Source organism: Trachemys scripta, chromosome 11, assembly GCF_013100865.1.
Source record: "Trachemys scripta elegans isolate TJP31775 chromosome 11, CAS_Tse_1.0, whole genome shotgun sequence".
Taxonomy (NCBI): domain Eukaryota; kingdom Metazoa; phylum Chordata; order Testudines; family Emydidae; genus Trachemys; species Trachemys scripta.
The window spans coordinates 52,685,828-52,710,235 of record NC_048308.1 but is presented as its reverse complement, the minus strand read 5'-3'; the positions used below and the strand labels follow the sequence as shown (position 1 = coordinate 52,710,235).

The following is a 24,408-nucleotide window of genomic DNA, read 5'->3' as shown; positions in this document are numbered from 1 at the left end:
CTTCGCGGTGTGGACGGGTGCAGGGTTAATTCGATGTAACGGCGCTAACTTCGACATAAACGCCTAGTGTAGACCAGGCCTTAGTCCTACCTTTAGTGCAGGGGACTGGACTAGATGACCTCTTGAGGTCCCTTCCAGATCTATGGTTCTATGACTCTATGTAGATATCATGTGTTGTAAGAAATTGTGTTCTCAGTGTGCACAGTATGCTGTGCCTCCCATTATCTCTAAAGGGAGTTGCATGCAGGACCAAGACCATGAGGAGCTGTTCCTGAGAGATGCTGAACAGTTGAAAGTCCCATTAAATCATCATTTGGAATTGCTGGGGCTCTCTCTCTCTCAGGATCAGGCTCAGTGTTCTCGGCTATTTTGTGCACATTTATAACACGCAGAAAAATGACTTGCTTCACCGTGCACCTTGAATAACAATAAGTCAAAAGGAGTTGTTATTCTGTGGTCATATTGTGCAGCATGCATTACAATGCATGCTAAGCTAAACCCTTCCTAATAGTCCATGTGGCTATTCTATTACATGTTATATAATAAATACGATGCACAGCTAACAAATCATCTAAATGTAGTTAGTCGCTGTACATGTCTATGATTGTTATACAGCACACACTTGCAGGCAAGTTTTCAACATGATGTTTAGAGATAAAGCCAGGTGATGTTTATTGACGCTAATAGTCTCCTAGTTAAGTTCCTGTGCGTTATGGTAAAAATATACCCCTTGACTGAAAGAACTAGTACCATTTTTAAATCATGACAGAACAATTCTAAATTTTAAGTGGATTGTATTATTCTGTTAGCTTTAAACATTGCTACTGAACAATGTCATATTAGGTTAAATCTAACCCAGCAGAATCGGATTAATTTCCACTGGGCCAGATCCTTAGCTGGTGTAAATCAGAATAGCTCCATTTGACCTCAGTGAAGCTATGATGATTTGCATCATTTGAGCATCTGACCTGATTGACTACGGTGGAGTTACTCCCATTTACAGTAGGTCTGAATCTGGTCCCATATATTTCCAAAGACTATTACGCTATCACTCACAACATAGCTGCATCAATGTGCATTGATTTCAGCTTGTCACAGTTCAGATGGCACAGATCATCTCAGAATTTTGGAATTTTGATCCACCCTTGTTGTTTCAGACCTTTCCAAAATAATTATGTTTGTATGAAAACGAGCACTTTAGAACCAAAAGAGATTTAAGTGTGAACAAACACAATGAGTTTGACGAACACTTTTTGAAATGTTGAATGTTTCACTTCTTAAGTGATCTGCTGCTAGACACTTGTGTATTGTATCAGAAGCAGGATCCTGTTATGTTCTACTGTTTGGAAGGAATAATCAATTTCACAAATAGAAAATGGGAATGGACTGCCTAGGACGGAGTACTGCAAAAAAGGGTCTGGGGGTTATAGTGGCTAAATATGAGTCAACAATGTAATGCTATTGCTAAAAAAGTCAACAGCATTCTGGGAGTGTTGTAAGCAAGACACGAGAAGTAATTCTTTCACTCTACTCAGCATTGCTATGTAGGTACCTAAATAAAGAGTTAAGTACTTTACTATAAACATCCCAAGTTTGAACATTTGGCCTCAGTACTTCCTCCTTGGTGCAAATTTTATCATCTGGAACTGTATTTAAGTTTAACTGTTTCCCCCTGACAATTGCTAGTGGTCCATTTATTTAACAGATTTAAAATTTTTATTAAGATGATGTTAAAAAAAAAAGTGAACAGAGTTTGAGCATAGAAATTTCTGGTTATCAGGGAAAAACATACAGATTATCGAGGGTGCAAAGTTTGGTTTAAGATCAGGTGGCATAAGGAATACATAATCTGCAATATCCCCGAATGGGGGTAAAAGGTTGATGGGTCAAAGTACAGGCACTGAGATATGAGGGTATGAAGTTCATAGAGTGGCTATGTTCAGGTGTGGAGTATAATGAGTGGATACGATGATGAGGATGGGATTGACCCTCATTTGGTGAGATTTAATGTTCAGGGAGTTTATGGTTCCAGTTCATCATGCTAAGAGCCTCACTCCCTTGAACTTTGCAAAACTTGCATCTAAATTCTGTATAACAGACCTGAACTCAAAGCATGGATAGAAAGAACCCCAATTTAAAAAGTTTTCATCCGGATTTCAATTTAGGCTAATTTGTAGTGTGTTGTAGAAACATTCTCTGTGAGGCTACAATGGCTTTGGAATTTGTCCACCCTGCTTCCACACACCTTTCTACAACAATCAGTCTCTCAGGGCCTTCAGGGAACACAATAAGGCTCATCTCCATCCCCCCCATTCCTCCCCCTGCCCCAGCATTTGAAAATGGGACTATGGGAGAGGGGAATTTGGAAGGGGGGGAATCTGTGGGAGAAAGAGAATTATATGATCTTTTTGATTTGTCCGGTTTGTTTGCAGTGGGCAATATTAGTTTGTACTGCAGCACTTTAGTTGAGGGTGGGCATTATGTTATTGTATTTAAAAATTATGTCAAGGGCCCCTACACAGAAAGAACTGACACTCTATTTTTAGCATTTGTATAAATCTAAATTAATAGCTAATACAAATAAATACTGGTGTTGATGGGTGTTTTGTAAGTGTCATGGCTGAAAGTGGACCTTTAGGAGAGATTTGAATGATGAAAGGGCAGTAAGCTATATGCTAGCCACTCTTGGCAAAATTAGTAAGAAGATACACCAATGTCCAGCAGCTTTTCTCCAACATAAGCAGCATTCACTCTCCATCCGGAAATCAGAAATTCACAAACATGCTGGATATCTTCTCCTCCCCCTATATAGAGGGTGCCATAAAAAACATTCACCTCTCATCAGCGACTGCAGAACTATGGTATTTCCTTTTCTAAGTACTGGAAGACATGTTACTGCAGGTACTTGATGAGAAGAATGGGGTGTGGGAAGGCAGGGAGAACTTTTGGTTAGGATACTGTTTTGAGACTCAGAAGATCAGGATTAAATTTCCAGCACAACCACCAACTTCCTGTGATCTTGGGAAAGTTATTTAATCCCTCTGTGTTCCCCATGTGTAACATGGGGATAAAACTACTTTTGTCTGAGGGCTTCATGGCAGTGACTGTCTCAGGCTATACGTTTGAACAGTGCCTAGTACAATGGGACCCTGATCTTGGCAGGAGCCTTTAGGGCACCTGTAATATAATAATACAAAATAGAACCAATATAGCATGTTTAAACATGCTCACTGTACACATACAATGATATTTGACATTAAGAAGAGTGGTAATAATAGTTACAATTCTTAGGGATTGTCTACATGGAGAGATAGTATGCTGCAAGCCAGAGTATGAATGTACAGCACACTTGCCTGCCATGCATAGCTGGCCATGTGGACCCTGCTATCACACTCTAAAAATTCCACATCGCATTTTGATGTACTGCTGTTTGAAGTGAGAGTATGTCAAAGTGGTAACTTTAGGTGCATGGGAACAACTTTTAGTGCATGGTAGCAGGGTTCACACTGTGGTGTTAAAAACTGTGTTCAGATTATAGGCTGTCACTTTTAAATTTCAGACTTTTTTCCCTGGCCCTGCTTGCAGGCTAGGGGACTCTGCAGAGAAACATGCAATCTGGGCATAGCAGCAGTCAGTGTGCAGCCAGCCAGCTGAGAGTAAGGTGGGGTAAGGTGTTCCTCTCTGTTTTAGGGAGCAGCCTACTTTGTCTCTTTCTGGTTTGGGGTCCTTGTATGTTATAGTTCTAAATTTGAAGAAATAAAGTAGTGTTACATTGCAACCTTCCAGCAAGAGTATTTTATGTTTTTATCTAATATCTTTGTGTGTATGCTGTACACATAACACACACAGTCAGTTAGTGTGTGGCAGGCTAGTGTGCTGTACATTCGCACCCTGGCTTGCTGTGCACTAAGTCGCTGTGTAGACAAGCCCTTAGCTCTTATCTAGAGCTTTTTGTTTTCAAAGTATTTTTAAAAAATGTGGGCATACAGAGAGAACAAATGAAGCTTTAGGCAGACCAGAGAGCTAACTATTATAGTTAAACTCGGGGAAACAATGTATGGCTATGCTCAAAGACACAAGCAAAGATAAAAATCTTGCCAACAAAATGTTCAATGAAAGTAGCAAAATAGACCAGACACTCTTTCCGGTTGTGTTAATTCTAATAGTCTCTTAAAAACAAAACGAAAACAACCATTCAGAACACAAACTGGGAAAAGGCTAAGAGCATGATCAAGTATTCAAAGCCAGTGTGTGGAACAAATAGGTAAGTACTCTAAGGGATACATTTACCAAGCAATGAGTGGGAGGTACATACAGAAAAATCTCATCAACAAATAATGGGACTTGCACATGCACTCTTTGGAAATATAGCTAATAAGCTATAAGGGCCAGCTAACCATGTCCCTAGTTCTTTGCAATCAGTCAGCAATTTTTTAGCAATTCTTAGATCCATAATTAGTTTAGTTTAATTGTTTGTTTGATTCATGTTGAATTTCTGTTCTGAGTTTTACCATAATTCAATATTTCTCTCTAAGCAGGTCTGCAACATGAACAGAACATAGCACTTCTATATACGTCAAATATTGCATAATGCTCCACAGAACTATATACCTTCACTACACCTCAGCAGGCTAAAAAATTAAACTCCACAGGGGGATGAAAAATAAGAGCAATACTTGATAGTAATAAGAGATGAGAGCTAGTCCAGACATGAACAAATTCTGACACTTCTAGTGTGAAGAAAATATACTATTACAAAAGAAGTGTCATAGGTAGTTTCAGAAAGCAAGCAACAAAACAAAATTAACAGCACAGGATATGAATTTGTTATTGCAATCACGATATTATTGTATGGCTTCCTAAACTCATTTGTTGTTACCTGATGATGAGAAAAAAAAACTATCTCTAGCATGTCACCTTTCATTAAAACTGTGTTTGTCTGAGATTTTGTTATTTGCAGTTGCTCATCTGTTAAATTAGAAGTTTTAATTCTTCACAGTTTGTCACCTTTTTAATTCCAGTCTGTTGACACGTACTTTTCTATAATGTAGAAAAGGTTAAAAATGAAATTTAAAAGAAAATTAGCTGATATGAAGGCTCCCAAAGAAAGCTTTGGTCTTTTGCCACTAAAACTGTTTTTCAAGACTACATGTGAAGTGAGTTTGGGAGTCTCAGCTAATTGGAAACCAATGGACATTTCTACTATGATATCACAGATGTTTCTAAGAAACTGACAGCTTTGTTTTTCAGGGAACCACCTCTAGGGAATAGAGCATATTTTAGGAACATTAAGAACTAGATTTTACCTTTAAGCCTCAGTCTGTTTGAAGGGGGTGTGTGAATCTGTACTACCCCAGGGAAGAATTGGGAAGTATTGTGACATTTGGGGGTGCAAGCATACTCCCATTGTGCATGTAGGGGCAGAGTCATGGTTCTGATGCCTCCTTGGGAAATTAGTCCAAGGGTGATAGGCAGCAACTTAGTGGAAGCCCTGGTGCTCCCTTTAGGTGGGCTGATTGGCTGCATTGGGTGTGAGTTGGAGTCAAGATTTATCCATAAGAGTCACTTAGCTTTGGCGTGCTGCACACGCTGTTGTCTAAAGATGCATGAAGGAAATATGTGTTCCTTCTGTGTTTGTACAGCACCTAGAATAAGGGGGTCTTGGGCCATGACTAGGGCTCCTAGGTGTTACGAATAACAGGTGTTAGGGAATACAAATAATAAATAATATGTGAATTACTGGACCTTGAAATCCCATGTATTTTGGGAACACTATGCTGCCTGCACTCCAGTGAGGTGTACTCTATGGTAGCATTTGAAACTTTAGAAGCTTCAGGTTAAAACACATCTTTCAATAGAGTTACTCTTCAAAGACTCATTCAAAACTGAAAAGGAAGCTTTGACCACGACGGTTCCCTCCACAATACACTGAGTCCAAACTGGAGATCATAAATAGTTCCCTAGTGGCCACTTTTGAAACTTTAGTTTTCTTAAAGAAAACCCCTTAGAGCAGAGGTGGACAAACTACGGCCCGCAGGCCACATCCGGCCCACCGGGACCCTCCTGCCCGGCCCCTGAGCTCCTGCCCCGGGAGGCTAGCCCCCGGCCCCTCCCCCGCAGCCTCAGCTCGCTCTGCCACCAGCATAATGCTCTGGGTGGCGGGTCTGTGAGCTCCTGGGGCAGCACAGCTGCAGAGCCCGGCGTGACCTGGTGCTCTGTGCTGCGCGGTGGCGACGGTGTGGCTGGCTCCAGCTGTGCAGCGCGGCTGCCTGTCCTGGTGTTCTGGGCAGTGCAGCTGTAGCACCGCCAGCCACCGGTGCTCCAGGCAGCGCAGTAAGGGGGCAGGGAGCAGGGAGTGGGAGGGGTGTGTGGACAGAGGGCAGGGGAGTTTGGGGTGGTGGTCAGGGTGTGAGGGTGTGGATAGGGGTCAGGGCGGTCAAAGGGCAGGGGATGGGGGGTTGAATGGGGGCAGAGGTTCCCAGGGGGCAGTCAGGGAGAAAGGGTGGTTGGATGGGGCAGGGATCCCCGGGGGGGCAGTAGGAATGAGAGGAGGGGTTGGATGGGGTGTGGGGGGCAGTCAGGGGCGGGGGCTCTGGGGGTTGTCAGGGGACAGGGGGGTTGGATGGGGCAGGAGTCCCGGGGGGCTGTCAGGGGGTGAGAAGCAGGAGGGGTCGGATAGGGCTATGCCTGGCTGTTTGGGGAGGCACAACCTGCGCTAACTGGCCTTCCATACAATTTAGGAAACCCGATGCGGCCCTCGGGCCAAAAAGTTTGCCCGCCACTGCCTTAGAGCATAAGCAAAACTAAAATAACTTTTGATGAGGAAAAAAAGAACCAAAACAACCAAAGCTTCCCATAGTCTCCAAAAGAAGCTGAATTGACTTGCTGCAGGCTGCTATTTTAGATTTCTTCTATCTGAGGAGGGAAATCAACATGACCATATCAGAAGCATAAGAGGCTTTGTTCTAAAGAGCCTTTGTTTATAGGCAATCCTCAAACAGGGATTTAGAAGCTACATTTAGTTTTTGAAAGCTTCAAATTGGCCCACAGAAATTCCGTCATTAGAAGAAAATAACCCAACATGGTGGTGTGAGTTTCAGGCCATTTTAAAATCTTGCTACTTTTCCTGCAGACATTTTCAAGTCATGGCTATTGTGTACATCTACATTTTCCAGGTCATGACACTGTCTATATCCATGGAACAATATGGTGTTATAGTTAATGTTCTCAGATGCATAAAATGTTCAATGTTTTTCAATGTCCAAAATCTCAGATTCTTATCCAGACCTCTTGGGTCCACAAAAGAAGACTGAAATTCCGCAGCAATAAGCTTTCTTTTGAAGTTTCTGATCTTTCCTGCTTCCCACTGGACTGGAAATGCTGCCAGAGCAGTTTGTCACATGAAATTTCATTGCTTAAACTTCCAGGCCTCATTGGAAATAGAAAGCACAGTAAAAAGGGCATAAAACTATTTTTAAACCCATAAAAAGTTTGAATTAAATATTAAGAAGAGGGCCAGCTCAATTGTTCAGTTTAAGCAAACTTGTTTGCACTTCATTGGTTACTACAAGATTTGATACAGGAATGGTGAAATTTCTGGGTATCACTGATATACCATATCTCTATTTATTAAGAAATTATTGATGCTTGTGTGTGTGTGTGTGTGTGTGTGTGTGTGTGTGTGTGTGTGAGAGAGAGAGAGAGAGAGAGAGAGAGAGATGGCAGGGAAGCTTCAATCCCCCAACAATCCCCCTTCTCAATTCAACCCCAAATCAATATTTTAAATGGCTTTATCCCTGACAGTTGAAAGGCTTCAAAATTTAATGATCTGTAACATACAGGAAGTCAGAGCAGATGATTTACTTGTTTCTTCTGGTCTTCAACACTATTAATCTATGAATCCTGCAAAAGGATCTACTGCTTATAGGCTTCAATGGGAACTCCATGTAGGATTATATTTGCAGGATAATGGCCCTTGATATAAGTTGGAAAAAAGGCTTCTTCAAGTAAAAACAAAGAGAAGACACAGGTTAAATAAGGTCAAGGAGAAGGGACACTCTGAAACCAGAGAGCTCTAGCAACTGTATAGGCAGTTTAGTAGAATTAATGGGTCAACAGGTCTGATCTGCTTTATGGCAAATCGTGTGTTTTCCCATGGAATTATAATGTGTGAGCACAGATGGGAGGGTTAACAGAAAAAATATCTAACCTATCAACTTTTATCTTGTCTTTTCAGATATGAAGTGGACAAAGAAATGTTCATGCAACTTAGGAAAGGAAGGGAACATTGTACAACACCTGGGACCAAAAGAAAGTTTAGCTTTATTGTTATATTACACCCGTTCGAATACAGTTGTGATGCTGTACCAATTTACACTGCTTCAACATTGTACATTGACACTCTTACAATGATTAATCTTGTTTAACAGGGGCAGGTTAAATCCATAAAAAACAATTTTAATCTGATGTACCTAAAATTAAGTATATAACTCATGATTGTGAAGGTGCTACTAGACACACACACACAAAATACTGTGAAGGTCCAGTAAAAAAACTTCTTACACTTCGTGAATACTGTGAATTCTTTCTTAGTCAATACTGTGATTTTGTCTCTTTCATAATAAAGGATCATTTTACCTAAGGACACCTATTTATCACAATTAGAGAATTAGTTCTGTGCCACTTTTTCCAGCTACATTATGAATTACCCACAGACAGCTGGACAGATTTGGCCCAGAAGTGTTTCAACATGTACAGAATTTGTGCCAGTAGTAGCCAGCTACCAGCTAGATATTTTCCACTCACACTGCTTTAAAAAAAATCATAGGCAATAGTAAGAATAATAAACGTCTCCCATAACATGCTTGAAAAAATAGAAACTTATTTGTGATGGGTTTATTTTTATAGATAGGTAACAAATAATTTCTTTTTACAGTGCTTTAAAAGATGATGTACAGTAGTTTGAACGAAGAAGTAGTGAGAAAGCACACAAATAAAATAAGAAGGACATTCTCATATCTCAGAGAGTACCTAAGATCTGCTATAAAAACAGGATACGGAATGTATATTAAAAAAATCTCTTTTGTGATCATGGCAAAGTGATTATAGCATTTGCTGGTCTAGTGGCTTAAATTTCTCCCTAGTAGCGTACTAGACAAGTACTGGAACAATATAAAGTTAGTGGGAAAGTTGGTTTGCCCCAATTTTTATATTGTCCTTTTCCTTTGCTTCTGAATTGAAATCAGAGTTTCCATATTTCCATATATTCTTATTTAAATATGCATAATACTGAAATGTCTTTTTATTTATAATAGTTCCTTGGCATAAAATAACCATTAACTGATGAAGTTAAACAAACAGTTTTCCATATAGCATATTACTCCTATTTTTATTTTATTTATTTAATTAGATTTAAAAATAATAAAAATATGCACATCCAAGGCTTTAGGCACCATAAAACATGATTACTAATACAATAAAATCCCATCAGTATTAAAGTAATCATTTCAACAGCCAGTCAGCCACCTACAGAGTCTCCTTTATACTCCTTTGCTGTTGTGGGAAGCATACTCTCAGTCATCTCCCAAAACTCCCTCAATCAGATATCTTTTGCAGCAGGTCCTGAAGTTCACCAAATTAGTGGTGTTTTAGATTGATAATTTCCATAGCGTTGGAGCTCCCATAGAGAATGCCTTGCTCGTCACCTTTTCTTGCACAACAAAGAGAATCCAGTTCAGGATCATAATTGTCCACTGTAGGATTCTTGTATCTTCCTGTGAGACAATATGTGTTGACCACTGTCAAGACAAGACATGGAGTAGACAGACCAGTGGTCTGATCGGGAATGACAGTTTCTGTGCTATATTTATGCCCTAATTTATGTTGCTGACTCTGGCCAGGCTTGACATCTCAAGATGAACAAGAGGAGTTGGCAGAGATTATGTCAGGGTACAGGGGAGTATGCTTGGAGATCCTCACTCAAATGCTTGGAGCTAGTTTGTTGGTTTGGGGGTTGAGAAGGTGTTTTCCATTGGCAATCCATAGACCTAGCTACTGGTTTTACCATCTTCTGGAGCATCATAAAGGAGGAGAAGTTCATACCCTGTGTGGCTGGGGTGGGGGAGTGTTACAATTTGAGAGTGATGAGTGTTTGGTCCAGGGCTGCAGCATCTTTGTTTTGAAGCCTATCAGGCAGTTAGCAATAGGGATTTATTTGTCACAGGAATTTGTGCTTTAGGAGTATATACATAGGGCTCGGGGCCTATAATTCCAAAGTCTGAGATTAGGTTTTGGAGAACTATTAAAGCTAAGGCTGATAATGGTTTGAACCCCTGGCAGTAGACCATACTGACATGCGTAAGTATAATGCAACATCCACAGATAAACTGTTTGTGGCCAAGTGTGTGGGCAGTGAGTTGCCTATTAGGCTTCAAGGCTTAGAGCTGACTATGAAACAAAAAAGGATTAGGACCACTGGCTACTCCTAGGCTAAGTGTTTGCAGTATACTAAGGTTAATAATTTAGGAGTTGACACATAGTCCATCAAAGTCAACAAGTATGTTTCCACTGACTTCAGTGGCCCTTGGATCAAGTCCTTAATGAAGTCATGGCTGGAAGACTTACCACCATCCTATGGTGTTGAAGGGTTTATTTTCACTGCCAGCCAGTGCCACTATAAGGGTTTAGTATCACTGTCAGCAATGCCATTATAATCAGAATCGGGAAATGTCTACTAGAACACCTTCTGCATCGCCTCGGCAATAACCTTTACACTGTGTTCTTGAGTGCTTTGTCCAGTCTCTTTTTAAATGATTCCAGGGAGGGAGTTTCCACCACTTCCCTTAGAGGACTAGTCCACAGTCAAAGATCCTTTCAGTTAGTGATAATACCTACAGACGATTTTATATGACATTAGATGTTAAATTTTTGCTTTTTGAACTACCACAAACTCTGTGACAGACCCTAATCCAGCAGTTCTTACTTAGGCAAACTTCTATGTAAAGCAGTGGGAGGTTTCCTTGGATTAGGATTGCAGAGTCAACCCTCAGTCATTGTACAGATAAAAGAATTTCTGTTGTTTTTATAACAAATGTCTCCTCAGATGTCTCATTTCTAAGATGTAGTCAAGGATTTAATTCAGAAGTCTATTCAAATGTACTATATTTATGCCCTCAGTAATTTACAGAGGGACAACTGATAAAATGAAAAGAAAAGTTATGTAAAAAACATCCCTTAGCACGGTGCATTCATTTTCCTGTATTATCTCTTAGAGAACTACCTTAGTTTTTGATATTTACTGTTGAAATAAATATAGACCCCTGAGACTGCAATTAGTTCTTCATGGGCCCTTGCTCACATGGAGTTTATTGAACTGGGACAATGAGGATTAAATGAAACATACTGTATGTCAAGTGAATTAACTAAAGATATCATTTGAATTTAGCACCTTAAGTAAGTCAAAAGGAAAGTGTGAACCACACTGGTGATTGAATCTCACCAATTAGCTAGTTGCATGCAGCTTTATGGTCTTTTGGATACTCATTTAGGAGACAAGAAAACAAGAACAAACAACAACAAAAAGCCCAACTGACTCTGTCAAACTTTAATAGAATTCTCTAGGCAAATTTGTCCAACTCTTGGATAGCTTGTTTAAGTGTAGAGCAACACATCACTTAAATGAAAATACTTTCATTTCATTTAATGGTGTACCTATCCAATGGCTTTTTCCCCATCATTAATGGTTCAACATGAAAGTTTGCTTATAGACGATCAGTCCATATATTTGTTGATTTCACATTTTTAAACTTTAATTATAACTTTATACAAGACTGCACAGCTATAATTCAATGGATTGGTCACATTAGTTTGCTTCAATGACAAAACTCAACCTTTTAAAAATTTAAACATGCCTTTCTATTAGTTTCAATTAAATTACTTCAGTAATCATTGTAACAAAGGCAATTATGTGATACAGTATGAAGTAATTGACTGCAGTTTGATGTTTTAGTATACCCAATAAATAAGAGCTCATTAAAATAATACTTAGCATTTGTATAGTAATTTATGTGACCAAAGCACTGTACAGACATTGATTAATTAATCAATCCTCACAAGCTAGGTGTGCAACATATTTATCCCCATTTTACAGATACTTTAACTGAAACAGAGAGATGAAGGGACTTGCTGAAGGCCACTCATAAATCAGTGACAGAGCCTGGATTAAAACTAAGGATCTCCTGCTTTCCAGCCTGTATGTGTTTCTCCATATCACAGTGTCCTTATGTGCACAGTTAACAGTGTTAAAGCTACAGAAGGTCAAGGGCCTGATCCAGCTGTCACTTAGATAATGAGAATATTTCTATTGACTTCAGTGGGAGCTGCACTGGGCCCTAAACCAACAAGTGTTGATTACTTTCTTTTAAAATCACTTTGTGGACCTTATTCAGGAGGGATGGGGACCAATGGTAGTTTTTCAGGGTCAGGCTTGGCAAAAGGAACATTTGGAGCCGAGAAAAGAATGATTTTGTCAGATGCATTTCCCATTTGGTTTCATTGGCCATTTCCTTCCACCTCAAAGCTGGAAGAAGTGGAGCAAGTGAAGGTGCTCATACTTCAATTTCCTGCTACTGCCAGCTTTTGTGTGACTCTTTCTGATACCATCTTCTCTTAATGTGGCGAAACCAAAGGTGAATGATAATAAGCACTAATTTCCCTTCCTGCTGATTGCTGCATAGTGGTTTTGCCATTGTCATTCTATAGAAATGAAGTATCATCACAACTGGTACAAAATGTGGCAAAGTTAAACAGTTGGGGACAAACACTCTTGCCAGTGAGAGCCGTATGACTGGAATTTCAGATTGCACAATCCACACATGCATCAGTCTGTATCCCAAGTGGAGTCTGACTAGATTGGTCGGGACACAATTTGTCCCGATATCCGCCGGCGGGACTGACTCGGTTTTTTTTTTTGCTCCACCAGCGCCACCCCCCCCCATGTGTCCTGATCTTTTCTCTCCCTCATCTGGTCACCCTAGGATTAACTGAGAGGAGAATTTGGCCCATTTTGTCCAGATGGTCTTTTTTGCTGAGAAGTCTTTTAAATTGTCACATACTCTGTTAATTCTGATCAGATTGGCCTTTCTGTGGGGGTTATCATAAACTGTGCTCTGTAGTTTGCTCATTATAGCTGCCTTGCTACCACTTCATTTATACTCAGCAAAACTTACTGTTAGAAACTAAAAACAACCCACATATGTTAACATAGACTGATGGGCAGCTGCATCATGAAATGAAGTCACTTATTCTCCACTCAGGACGAAGAGGGTACAAGCAAGGAAATGGACTCTCCCTGCATCACAATTACTTCCCCAAGCTCCCCGTGAGGTACCACATCCCCTTCTCTGGGCTCAGCCTAATAGTGAGTAATTTCAGTTAACAGATGAATTCAAGGAAACCACAATCTGCTCATGGAAAACAGGTGAACAGAAAAAGAGGGAAAATAAATTAAAGAAATGCCTGTTATAAATTCACCAAGCTCTGACGGCAATCCTGGTATTAATTATCCCATTTCCAATGATTTCCCAGGGTATTTAGTTCTTGAAGGAGCTCTATTTCTCATTCATGGGGGTAGTAATGTTTAAAGGGAGAAATTGCTATACAGTATTTTTATCAGAGTCAGCACGGCTGAGAAGTATTTCAAGTGAATTTCAAGAGCTGGCTCATCATGGCAGCTGTGGGAATAATATGCCAGGGGACTCCATTTCTTCAGCAATATAACTTGGTAAGTTCTGAGCAGAGAGAACTCACTTTTAATGGTAGCGTGGATGCCTCCTGGGCCATTTTATGAAACCATCGCACTCAATCTATGCTTAGAAAAATATTGCACTGCTGCAAAGCAAATAAAACCAGGAAAAAACATACAGTCAGACACTAGATCATTTCCCCCCAATCTGCTATGCAGATCAATACAAACAGTTCAAGTTGATTGAACGGTGTAATTCTTTGCCCAGCCCGAGTCAAAAGTGTAAAACCTAATATACTGAGACAGTCGCCCAATCTTACTGTAAATATCAATGTTTTCTTTTTTTAATGCATTAATCACACATGCAGTTTGGTGGATGAGACCCATCTTTTACATTTCCATTTTCAAAATGTGAGACAGTTTGCCGGATAAATACGTGTCTGGTGCATTTTTTTAAAGTGTGGTTTTGATGGCAGCAGAGATGTGATAGTCTGTCCTGTAAACCCATTTTAGCTCAAGGTTTGTTGACCTGATAGAAAATAATGTGTCTTGTAGCAATGTTAGAGTCTGTGCTATTGAACAGGCAGCTGTGTATGAGCTAGAGCATCCGGTGAGAAAAAATCTTTGCCCTGAAAGTGTCACTGAAATTAGAGCATGCTGAGAGCCATGTTGCTTAAACAAAACCTCAGTGATTTGAAAGATGTAACTACACAGGCCCAGACACTGCTGATGGACTTGGTGGTGCCCGCATCATGCAATGAGAGAGGGGGGGCAGACTGAAAAATAAAAGTGAATAAAATAAAATGGGTTTCAATGCATCCGGGATGACTGAAAAATGGTGTAAAACATCAATACAAATTTTCTGATCTTTAGAGGAAAACTCACACGTAGGCTGAATGTTTAATCTGCCAAATGTCACCCTGCACTTGTATAGTAGGGAGAAGTGAGAAAAAGGATTGTGAGGGGCTACTGAGCCACTAGGGAAAATGTTGCTTGACTCTTAGCAGAGCAAAGGTATAGCTGGCCACCTGCTGCCGCAGGTCCAAAGCCCCTCAAATTCAGTCAGAGTCTTTCCAATGAGTTCAGTGGACTTTGGATCAGGCCTATGGTTCTTGGACAGATTTTCAAAACATTGGACCATTTAATCCAAAACAGGACGGTTGGCAACTTTTCTGAACGGCCCTGGTGTCAGGTTTCAAGTTTTGCCTGTCTCTCTCTTTCCTTGACCTCTAAAAGAAATCCCTTCTTGCACTCCCCTATCCTTCTCTTTCCTCCCACCCAGCCCTCTCCTCCCAAACACATCATTGTCTGGCTCCCCTAAATGTATATAGCTTTCCTATCAGGGCCTAGGAGATGCGGAGACATCCTTCTCCTTATTGCACTGCATGAGCTGGATCTTGCATGATTCTGTATCTTCCTTTGCAGATACACAGGACTCTCAAGGATGTGGCTGATGGAAAAGGACCCAGAAGCATGCGAGATCTGAGTGCATTAGCTACTCAGGCCCAGCAAAGAGGAGGAAGAAATCTGCCACATCTTATTATAGAACCTTCTACTGGGGGAGGGGGAGGCTTCTATTGCTCTCAAAGGAGAGAGCATAGACCCCATCGGCTGTTACAAGGAAGGAGCAATGGATGGTCCTGAATAATTTCTCTGACATTCAGGTTCTCAGCATCTCTAAAAGTCAGCCCCTTCTTCTTTGAATGGTCCAGCCCCACTATCTTGCTGAGGGAGAGCTATGTGACTTGCACACAATGAATTGCCCCACTTCTGTAAAAAAGATCCAATTAAAAACCTTAGTTAAAAGTCTCAATTAAAAGCTCTCAGGAACAAGTGTGCCTTGCACGGCACCCTGGAGCATGATGAAACACCCACCAGAGCTATTTGCAGCTCAGAGACTGCAGAAGCACCGCAGCTGAACTTAATTGTCAGAATGGCAAGCCCTTATCCTTTTCCTGGTGAACATTTTATGGCCAATGAACCCCAGGAAATAACTGCAGCTGATTATAATGGAAATGCTGAAACCTCTTAAATTATGGCATCAGGCAGGAGCAGCACTGTTATAATTACTATGCTAATGACCAAGTAATATTGAAGTACTCCTGAGTCATTTTCCAGTATTTTTTAGTACCCATCTTTTATGCCCTGCAGAGGGCTTAAGAGCTGTTGCCACCCTCCTGCGGGGTTCCCATGCAGTTAGTTGGAGAGCCCTCACTATTCCCCTCCGTGGCCACACTGCAGGGGCCTGGACACCTGCTGCCTTTCTCATCTTTGGTTCCCATGCACGGAATTGCTTATCATCCCCTCCTTGGTGACACCGCAGGGGGCTAAAGTGGAACCAACCTTGCTTCTAAAGCCTTTGTAGGAGGCTGAAGAGCTGCTGTTGTTCCCCCCACTATAACGAATGCAGGGCAGAGAAACAGGGCAGTAGAAGAAAGAGGAGTCAATACAAAGAAATCATGGAAAAGATACAAATCCAAATATAGGAATAATTTCCTTGATAATTGCAATTTCTGATAAATGTCAGTGACAAACAAGCAGTCCCTACTAATAAATAAGGTATTATTAATGAAGAATATCAATAGGTCTCTGCACATTTTGAGGGAAAAAAGAAAATCCAATTCTGGTTTGGGTCTGATAGCTCAACTCCCCACACAGCACTTCCTTAACACCAATTGTCCTTCACCTAGCTGACAACTTAGAGCCGGAGGCTAACAGTCATTTACTGGGAAAGCAATAATAATAATAATGTTGCTGGAAACTTGAACTTTATTTTTCTTCTGAACAATGTTTCTGAGAGTGGGAGGTTGCAGTACTGTTTTTAAAAAAGAGCTCTCCTTAAAAAGAGCCTGTTGTGAAAATAAATACAGAGACATGTTTCTAATTCCAGAGAGTGAATGTACAATGAAAGTGAATTCAAATTAAAAGGAAATGCAGATCTTCTTTAAAGTAAAAAGAACAGGAGTACTTGTGGCACCTTAGAGACTAACAAATTTATTTTATCTAATAAATTTGTTAGTCTCTAAGGTGCCACAAGTACTCCTGTTCCTTTTGCGGATACAGACTAACATGGCTGCTACTCTGAAACCCTTCTTTAAAGTAACGCTCTCTCAGAAGTCTTGAGATTTGTTTCTTCATTTTTATTGTATTGTATTTAGTGTTTGTGAATAGTGTCAGGAAACAGCACTGGAAAAGAAAACCCTGTATGCAACCACAGTACAAATATTTTATGGGCAGTGGTAGGGAAAGATTTCTCTCATACACGTTAATATGCCCAAGGCTTGGCCTGGCAGGATCACCTCAAGGAGTGAGAGACTATAACGTTTTTCATGCCCATTGAATCCTTGGCCATTTTGCTGAGGCTGTCAAATAGCTATTTACTGCCTGTTGCTTCTGATGGGTTCGGTGGTGCAAGACATCTAAATGATGCCATATGGGCCATCCAGTATCTATCAGGTGGTTATGAATTTTGCTGTGATTGACCTGCACTATATTTACATTAGCGACAAAGAATTGAAAAGATCTACCTTCCAGTATGTGCTCATTTGCTTGAAATAGGCAGCCCTGAAAAATACTATTATGATCCCTAATTCTTTATGTTTTGATTGTGGCTATTCGGGCCCGGCTTGACAAAGCCCTGGCTGGGATGATTTAGTTGGGAATTGGTCCTGCTTTGAGCAGGGGGTTGGACTAGATGACCTCTTGAGGTCCCTGCCAACCCTGATATTCTATGATTCTATGATTCTACTAGCCAATAACCTTGTCTAAGGGGAACTCAGAGGCAGCATTTTGCAGTAACTTCAGAGCTTCAGAGCCGTAGAGATATGTGAGTGACTGTGAGCCAATGGTTTGGGGAAAGATTCCATTCCCTGCATCCTTTGTATGTGTGCAAGGCCCATTTACTTGAGACTTGTGAAATGGTCCAGAATTTGGTTCTTTGTGATTTAAAGGTTACAGAAATTGTTGCCCTGAATCCAGGAAGAGAGAAGTGAAATGATGAATGCTAAGACTTTCCTGACAAGCAACCAAACCAAGTCATCGTCATCCCTAGGCTGGGAAGGAGATAGGTAAGGCCTGTGTGAGACCATGGAAATACTTTTGCTGGTTGCCCCAAACCCTCTCTGCCCTAATTCCCCTGTTTTTGTTCCTTGTAGCCCTTCTGTCCCAGATTGACACAAAAATAATATTAACTGAAATTGGATTATAGAAGCACCACTTCGTCAGGACACTCAAACCAAATGTGTAAAAAAAGCAAACAGAGACCCCCTCCTGTGAAGTAAGGAGCAGAAGGGAAAGGGAGAAAATGAAGTGACAGAATTACCATTTGAGTCAGAAAGCTCAATAGCATTAGCCCCTCAAAAAAATATTTATGCTTGAAGTTTAAGGGCTTGTCTGCACATATAGTGCTGCCTCTGAGCCGCTGTAGCACTTCGTGAAGATGCTACCTATACTGACAGGAGAGCTTCTCCATCTCCCTGAGAGGCGCTAGCTATGTCAATGGGGGAAGCTCTCCTGTCAACATAGCGCGGTCTACACTGGGAGTTCGGTCAGGATAACTACGTCGCTCAGGGGTGTGGATTTTCCACATGCCTCTACGACGTAGTTCTACGGACATAAGTTTATAGTGTAAACCAAGCCTAAGAAGGGAGGTTAACAGAGACAGGTTAGTTAGGGGTTTAGTGAAAAAAGAACCTAAGGGGTTTTCCCAATATCCTATGAAAGTCTGAAACCTAGTATTTTAATAGTTCAGCAGAAGATGGTTATTATGTGTCTACCCCATAGGGGAAGAAACTGTCCCAAAGATTTGTTCGGTTCAGATTTGTTTGTTCCTACGCTAGTTTAACAAAATAAGCAGCTCCACTCCATCATACTTTTCTGTACCATAAAATTCCTAAAAAAAACACATAATTTTCGTCCTAAAAATGCTTGCATATCACGTTGGTTCTAGTTTCTGCCTGTGTTACTGCAAAATCCCCATGTATCTTTGGCAGGAGTTTTACTAGAAATTTGATGTCTATTGGGTTTAGATAAACTGTCAGTTTACCTGTCAGAGATAACATTTCTGATTGTTCTTTTTATGAATGTTAAGTGTAAAGATCTCATATTGCATTCCTTAGGAGCAGTATTCATTGCTTTATCTTTCTTTCACAGATGCTTTGAACTGTGGAAGAGGACATGATGAAAAAAAGCAGGGATAACATATGAAGTTGGCCATACAAACAGAAATGGAAACAAGATGTTATTTATACACATTTTATCTCTGCCAAGTAAAAAGATTTCTTAAGTGAATATTTGAAGGTGGGAAATGATAAATGAAACTTGTCTTGCTCTACGTGGTAAAGTGCATTGCAGGTCTTTTCTCTAACCAATGGATAGGAGATCTACATGGGCAACTCCCATTAGTGCTAATAGATGTCACACACATAAATCCCCATGCATCAATAGGAGAAGCCTATAAGACTAACTGCATGCCAATATTTTAAGCTGAACAGAGATAAATGTGTTCTGTGCACACTCAGGGATATGTACCTTTTGACTCTGACTTACAGAAAACAGTGTAATACTTTGCATTACACTTTAACATAAGGATCAAAGAACACTTATGGCATGTGCCAGTTTGAAAAACAGATTTTTGAGTTTTGACAGCACTACTGCAGACCCATATGGATATTTCAAAAGTTATTTTAATAACTCGAGCTTAAATAGCTATAAATAAGTAATCTAATTAGATGTGTCTCTTTGGACCTATCAGTGTAATAATTGCATATTAATGCAAAGAAAACAGCTTTTCATTAAAAACTAATCAGTTGAGGTTAATACATTTAATAACTAGCTGGAATTTAATAAACATACAATAACAATGCAATTACATCTAAATTAATGCTAAGGGCCAAAATGCTGCAGTTTGCACTCAGCCTGCAATGAGGTAAAATTTCCATTGACTCAGTGGGAGTTTTAATTGAATATGGATGGTAGGACTTGTCCGATATATAGTTTAATTTGGACAAAGACTCCTAATTTTAGTGTAATTGTCAAATTATTCTAAAAAATATGCACTTAGAACATCACAGAACAACTAACTTGGGTTGATTACATAGGCATTTTATCATGGGCCTCAACTATTATTTTCCACTCAGGGCAAATATTTCTGTCTGTTCTCATTTTAATTCACACAAAACCCTTCAGGTTTAATACAACCTAAGGAATTTGGGACCAGATTTTCAAAGGTGTGTAGGCATCTAAAGATGCCGACAGGTGCCTAGTGTGATTTTCAAAAGTGCCTTAAAAGGATTGGGGCCATCAATTTAAATGGGAGCTGGGTGCCTAAATACCTTTAAAAATTGGACTCCTCAGTCTCATTTATACTGTTATGAGTTGGAAGAAACTTTGTTGTGTGTTGAGTGAAAACCCTATTGAGGTTGATAGTTGTGACCTCACCTTTCAGTTGCCATAACTGTAAACATCAGCCCCCTATAAGACAAAAGGTGTGTGTGAACCTGCCCGGGAGCTTTGAGGTTGAGTATTGTTTTGGGTGGGTGAGTATGACAGAACACACAGATACTGAGGTTACAAGCAAGATCAGAGAGAGAGAGAGAGAGGGTCAGAGGAAAAGAGACAAGAAAAAGCCAACCAGGCTCCTGTAAGCATAGTGTGACCCTGGAAAAAGCTAGAGAGAGTGCTTTTGGGTCTCGTGTTGGCTAAAAGGGCTGGTAAGCTAAGAAACTGTTCTGTCTTAGAGCAATGTCCCTTTGGTGCTCCACTTCAGGTGCACATGTGCCCCACGCGCCTTTGATTGGAGATGTTGCTAGCAGTGCCTGTTCAGCTCCGCATTCACTTCAGACATCCTTATGCCTTGTACTGAGGATATATAGAGCCGTGTAGGCAAACTGCCCTCAGTTCCTTATCAGCCACCCGACAGCCTGAGATGGAGTGTCTAACATGCCTGCTTCAGGTATGCTCTAGCTTAGCAGTGAGTATTAGCTCTAGGTTTAGTTTAGATTAGTTTATTTAGTTCTTTTGATAATCCTATCTCTTTAGTTAATTTGGGGGATTTCTGTTTAGTACCCTCTTTCTCCCCTCTCCATTCTGAGGTTTTTGCTTCGGGGGTTGTCATTGACCTGGTATGTACCGATCCCTGGGATTCAAGGGCTGCCTTACCTGCCGGAAATATATCCTGCTGTCCCCAGTGTCTGGGACACACACACATCCCAGCTCAGTGCAATATCTGCTCAGCTTTCAAAAGAGATTAAAAAAACCTGGAAGATTAAAGTTTGGCTTCTCATGATGGAGCACTCCCTCCGACCAGCCTCAAATCCAGACCCACATACCTACCCTGGACATTGATGTCTGACAAAATGTAAGCCTTGGGCTGCTGTACATTTTGTTATATTCCCTCTGGTTCCAGGAGGTGCGCAAGAATTGTTCTACAGAAAGACTTGATTGTTTGCATAGTACAGCCTTCCATTAAGTTAGAAATAGATATTACAAAAAAAAAAAAAAAAAAAAAAAAAGCAAGCAACCAGCCAACAAAACTGCTTGGAAAACAATAGTTAGGCAATTGGAAAAATTTACAAAAATGTTTTCTGAAACTTGAAAATGTTTTGCAAAACCCCATATTTAAATTAACAATTCTAGAAGCTTCAAGAATCATTCTTCCATCACCACCTCTCCTTTTCCCACCCCAAATTTCCATACAAACCCACATAAAAAAGGATTTTGGAAAAAACAAGATTCATGTCAATTTAAATGTGATTTATTTACCTTTGAATCAACAGATATTCACCACTTTAAACGAGACATAATTTCTATTGACAAGTTCTAAAATGAGTTTATTTTCCCTTTGGCTAACTTTAGTTTTAAGAGTGACATTTTAATTAATGAGAAGAGTGTGAGGAACACAGAGGTCAATTTACTGTAACTAGCTGATTAACATTACATTCCTGATTTTGAAAAGAATTTTTAATGTCTTTGGGCCTGATCCAAAATCCATTAAAATGGAAACACTTTCACTAGCTTCAATGGATTTTGGATCAGGGCTTTTCTGTGTGAAATGACTTTCTGGTGAATGAGGTTTGCTTTCTTAATCTATCACTTTGCAAATAGCCTCATGTTTTTATTTTGTTGGTATTAACTAGTTCAGCTTTTAAAACCCATTGTTATATGTGCTATTCAGGCATCTAGGATGGAGTTGTCCAGGCATCTTTTGCTCTTCAGTTAGCAAGTTGTAAACTTTTAGTCTTAAAGCACAAATATTTTACTTTTCTCCAAAGTTGAAATGATAAAAATATGCACAGATTTAGTGATTCTTCAGGGACAGAAAACTAATGATTTAAATTAAAAAAAAAATACTCTGTGCCTTTTAAAATCTAATATTTGCAGTTAAGAACAATTTGGAACAGCAATAGTCCTTGAAATCTTCAAACGCTTTGGAGACTTAGACCTTGCATTACTACTTTTAAAAGGAATTACTTGTTTTTTTCTTCAAATAATAGTGATTGGAATTTCAGACTGCACAATCCACACATGCCTCAGTCTGTATCCCAAGTGGAGTCTGAGCTTGTTATTTAAATTAGTGTTTTTGAGCTTGTTATGTAAAATAGTGTTTGAGCTCTCTGGGGCAAGCATTCTGCAGGGTGAATGACTTGCTGAAGGACTCAACAGGGTTCTTTTCAGTTTACCTCCAATCTCTCTCTACCCTTCAAAAGTCAGTTTCAGTATAGGCGCAGTTTAGCCTTAACCACGAAAAGCCCCCAAATCCTTGGTCTTCAAAAGTCAAGTTTAACAGCAACAAGATACAAAGCAATATTACATTGTCATTAAGTCCCTCTGTGCACTATAAATCAGTGGAAACTGCTTGCTGTCCCCAAATCTCAAACTGAGGGCTGAATCCACAAGGCAGTAATTCACCCCATCAGGTACTGTAGTTTGGACAGATGCATGTCATTAAAAATAGTTGCAGGTATGACTTCATAAGCCCAAGGAATGGCTCAGAAAACAGGATTTTTGGGGGGGATGAGGAGAATGGTGTCATCTTAAAAATACATTTGGTTTGTACTAGAGATAACATCAAAGGGTTGACTTCATTGGGCTTTGGATGAGGCCCAAAGGCAAAACTCCCATTGGCTTCAATGGAGCCAACATTTCACATCTTCTAGATTCATTTAGTTGATCTGCCCATAAAGAGGGGTGGAGCTGGTTTGGTGATGGTGCTGACCAGAGGGAGGAGCATTCTGTCCACATCCTGGTGGAATATTACAGTCTGTGATCATCGGTGTCTTGATTGCCTCTTGCCCTCATCACTTGTCATTTTCACATCTTCCCTCATGGGGTGGAAACTATAGCAGAGCCCAGTGGCAAACTCTCCATTCATTTGTCGGCCAGTGGTGGCAGAGAGAATATTTAAAATTTGATGTGCCTGTTGTGGAGGCAGAGAAGTTTTCCTGCTTCTCTCTGATAGCATCCTCAGAGTCTCAGTAAAACGGAGTGATAACAGCTTGGGAATATGCACAATCATCACCTCTCCCGCACAAACTCAACACCTGGAGGAACGTAAGAAGGACAAAGACTTTCAATGGGGGAAGGTGGTCCTGGGCTGGAAGGTAGTTCCAGCCTGTGTATCGAGAAATTGTGACCTGTTTGTACCATCTGTCAGGGTGAGACGCTGCTTGACATTGTTTAGTTTGTAGAACTCAGACTGCAAATTTATTTTTATTTCTTAGGTAACCAACTTTGATCTCTATGCTTGCTAATTATAATCAGTTAAAATCCATCTTTCTGTAGTTAATAAATCTGTTTTATATTTCACCTAAAACAATGTGTTTTGGTTGAAGTGCTTGAGAAATCTCAGCTCAGTTTACAAAGGCTAGTGTGTATCCTCACCACATCGAGAGAGGGGTGGACTGGGTTATGAACTTACACTGGGCAGGCTTCTGACCAGTGTAAGACGATACACTTCTGGGGTACAAGGCTGGGGAGCTGGGGGGGGAATTGGCTGGAGCCTCCTTATGGATGGTTCCTGAATGGCTGGGAGATCATTCATGTAACTCAGTTGGGTGTGTTCCAGCCTGTGGATGTCTGTGTAAGTGCTGTACCTGCCAGAAGTTTGTGGCTAGACACAGCATGTCAGTGTGAGAGGGATACCTCAGGTTGACAAGACAGAGGGTTCAGCAGTCCCACAGACAAGGTTGCACCTCAGGGAGCACGTCACAGCAGGTGAATAGAACCTAGGTCTCCTGAGTCTCAGTGCAGTGTGCTAACTACTAGCCTGCACTGCCTCCACTAGCTGCTTAAAGTCAGGTGTTATTGGATCCATTGCTGGCAGAAGTCATTATAGCTTCTTTAAGGAGGACATAATGATGGTGTCCCTCAAACAAGTGGTTGTTAAATCAAAAGACAGGACAGATTATCGTACACGAGTCAGCATGCTCTAGTGGATTAAGCAAAGGGATGGAAGGATGGGACTAATCCCAAACCCAACTTTGGTATTGATTGTCTCTGTACCCACAGTCAAGTTACATAGGACAACTTTTTTCAAACTTGGGTGCTTAAAGTTAGGGACTTAAATTCAGGGGTCCTCTGAAAAATCAGGAACTCTTATTTAGTTGCTTAAATATGGATCTATGTGCCTAACTTTATACAATGAAGCTTGAAATGTTTAGGCTTAACTG

General features: G+C 40.4%; 1 long non-coding RNA gene across 1 annotated transcript in view; it reads left to right on the top strand.

The window, feature by feature from the left end:
• The window catches only part of LOC117884745, a 38,493-nt gene extending 19,453 nt beyond the window's left edge, over positions 1–19,040 (top strand). Inside the window, exons 2-3 of the long non-coding RNA XR_004647655.1 lie at positions 17,692–17,808; positions 18,893–19,040. This is a non-coding gene — a long non-coding RNA (uncharacterized LOC117884745). The remainder of the gene's footprint in view (positions 1–17,691; positions 17,809–18,892) is intronic.
• The last annotated feature ends 5,368 nt before the right edge of the window (positions 19,041–24,408 follow it).